Genomic DNA, 3,301 nt, shown 5'->3' on the forward strand with positions numbered 1-3,301 from the left:
CTCCTTTTCTTGGAAACGGGATGGGTGGTCTGTATGGTGCCACCACTGGCTTTACATACTCGGGTGGTGGTGGTGTTGTAACTTCTTCATTGTTACTCACATCTAAAACCTTCCCATCTTCTGGTGTTGGTTTTTCAGAATTCGTTGATACCATATTAACATTCTCATTCCGAGGATTTACTTCAGTATTACTCGGTAGCTTTCCTTGTTCCCTCTCGCTCATCATGCTAGCAAGAGTACCTAGTATTTTTCTAGATTCAAAATGGAAGCTTGTTGAGTTCTTAATGACTGATCAAACCTCTCATTTGTTTGGGTTTGAGATTTAATAAATTGTGTTTGAGATTCCATTAACTTTGCCATCATTTCTTCCAGATTTGGCTTTTTCTCTTCGGTTTGTTGTGGTGGTTTATACAAGCTAGGTCTTTGTTGATTGAAAGTGTTGTTTTGAGTTGGTTGATTGTTCGGACCTTGTTGGTTGTACGAGTTATTGTTTGGCCCATTTGGATTGTAAAGAATGTTTTGATTTCGATTGAAGTTTGGCCTTGGCGGTTGATAATTATTCTGATAATTATTTCCCAGCCTTTGGTTCATGTAGGAGACATTCTCTCGTTGTTCCATGGTTTGCTTGATGTTACAATCTTTCGTTAAGTGTGGTCCACCGCATTGCTCACAACTGATTCGTATTGCATGAATATCTTTATTCATCTTTTCCATTCATCTCTCGAAAGCATCTATTTTTGCGGAAACGGAATCAAAGTCATGGCTAGAATCGGCTCTAGCCACTTTAAATGAACGAAAAATATCTTTTTCCTGTTGCCACTCATGTGGGTGGGATGCTGTGTTATCAATAATTTTGTAAGCTTCAGTTGCTGTTTTCTTCATAATGGAACCACCAGCTGTTATGTCGATGTCTTTTCGTGTAGCAACATCGACACCTTGGTAGAATATTTGTACTATTTGATAAGTATCTAAACCGTGTTGAGGACATCCTCTCAACAACTTTTCAAATCTTGTCCACGCCTCATATAATGTTTCATTTGGCTTTTGTGTGAACGTAACAATTTCTCCTTGAAGTCTCATGGCTTTGGATGCCGGAAAGAATTGTTTAAGAAATTTTTCAACTAAGACGTCCCATGTATCAATCGCCCCTTCAGGTAACGATTCTAACCAATCTTTGGCTTCTCCCTTTAAAGTCCAGGGAAATAACATGAGATAGATCTGTTCATCCTCAACTTCTCTGATTTTAAATAGAGTACAGATCCTATTAAAGGTTCGAAGATGTGCGTTTGAATCTTCTTTTGGCGTACCACTATATTGGCATTGATTAGTTACCATGTGTAGGATTTGTCCTTTGATTTCATAACCTGTCGCATTAATTGTAACGACCCGACTTTTTCGACTTGCTTTTATGCCTTGTATTTTAGCGAAACTGCGTATTTGTGCGTACTGTGTTACTTTATTACTCCGGAACCTTGGCACACGTGTTTTATATTCATATATACTTAAAAACGTGCCCTGAGGTATGTAGAATGCTTAATTTGTCCATTGGATGCTTTATAACCGTTTGTGTTACTTGCCGTTACGAATAAACCGCGGATTGCGCGCACGTTTGACTTTTGTTGGAACCGGAACTTTTGGACTGCGAAATATTAATTATTATTTTATAATAATAATTACCTGGGCCGTTGGATGCTTAATTTTATTTATTTAATTGCTAAAGCCCAATAGTTAGTCTTGTTGAACTTTCTACCTTGTTAGGCTCAAGCCCACCCTACTCTAGCTAGTGACCCGATTAATTAGCCCAAGTATTATTACTAGTGACCCATAATAATAAATAAATAATTAATTAATTAATTATGAGTCATACTAGCATAATGGATAAGGTTTATCTAATTGTCACATGGGATTCTAGCAAAAGGACACACTTTCGACAACCATGATCCATAAAGCAACATGGTGTCTCCCCCTCCACTCCTCAAAATTTCGGCCAAATGGCCTTGCCATGTCATCAATCCAAGTGAAATTATACCTATAAATACTAGCCTTTAGTCCCTCATTTCCACACTTGATCATTTTGGTTTTTCACACACTTGTTCTTTCTTTCTTTCTTTCCTTTCTAGCATTACTTGTAAGTCTTCTTTTCCTTCTTCTTTTTCTTTTCAAATTCATGATCATCATCATCATTTTATGGAGATCAAAGTTCCTTTTAGCTTTGATCTTACTTATATCTTGTTGATTCAAGCATGAATCTTTCAAGAACATGGAAGATTCAAGCTTTTTAGCTTGAATCTTCATATCTTTTGTAGATCTACTTCTTTTATACTTTAATCTTTCTATTTTATGATAAAGATTCAAACTTTTGTTTGTAATCTTCATGCATCTTCAAGATCCAAGCTTTATGCTTCAAGATCTTCAAGAACAAACAAGATGCAAGCTTTCTAGCTTGAATCTTCATATCTTTTTGTTAGATCTAAGTTCTTTTTGCTTTGATCATGTTGTTTTGTGAAAAAGATTTAAACTTGTGTTTGTTATCTTCATATATCTTAATGATCCAAGCTTTATGCTTCAAGATCTTCAAGAACACTTAAAGGTTCAAGCTTTCTAGCTTTGCAACCTTGTAACTTGTGTGAAATGGATCTAAGCTCTCTAGCTTAGGGTTCCATCACCTCATTTGACTTAGATTGTGCTATTACTTGTTGAATTAATGTAAAGTTTGTAACTTTAGTTGTTATTGTGAATTGAAATTGTGTTAAGACTAAGGATATGATGTAACCTTGGTTCATCATCCATCTAAGACTCATGAATGAGTTGTGTTCTTACTTGGTCTTAACATATTGTGTATTTATGGTGAATCTTGGTCAAAAGTGATGCTAAACCATCAACGAGTTGTACACTTGAAGCTACAAGCATCAAGGATGAGAACCGTGATGAGCATCAAGCACCAAGAACCCCACCGGAGCACTTACCTACTGTTTTTCGTATCTGATCAGACCACCTGGGCTATTGGAAAGTCAATTTTCAGTTAGTTCGGTTCGAGTAGATGATTTTCCGTTTAGGCCTCGTCTTAATCCGAGTTACGGTTTAGGATTTATGGCCTTCCGAAAGTCAATACTCCTTTGTGACGTTGCGCGGAAAATTCGGACCTACTCGCACTTAGACCGTCACCACGGTCAAACTAAGACGATTTTGAGTCTAGAAATTGGTCAGAAACTAGAGGACTCATATACGGAGCCATAGCCACTGACCATGCATCTTTTAGATTTACGTAGAGGTCGTAGCAGCTGACCAAAGTCAGCCTATT

General features: G+C 37.1%; 1 non-coding gene across 1 annotated transcript; it reads left to right on the forward strand.

Moving 5' to 3' along the window:
* The first annotated feature begins 970 nt into the window (after nucleotides 1–970).
* On the forward strand, nucleotides 971–1,077 carry LOC139869760 (small nucleolar RNA R71). The gene has a single exon (XR_011766341.1). It is a non-coding gene; the product is annotated as a small nucleolar RNA R71 (small nucleolar RNA).
* Nucleotides 1,078–3,301: the final 2,224 nt, after the last annotated feature.

This window comes from Rutidosis leptorrhynchoides, chromosome 9, assembly GCF_046630445.1.
Source record: "Rutidosis leptorrhynchoides isolate AG116_Rl617_1_P2 chromosome 9, CSIRO_AGI_Rlap_v1, whole genome shotgun sequence".
Lineage (NCBI taxonomy): Eukaryota > Viridiplantae > Streptophyta > Magnoliopsida > Asterales > Asteraceae > Rutidosis > Rutidosis leptorrhynchoides.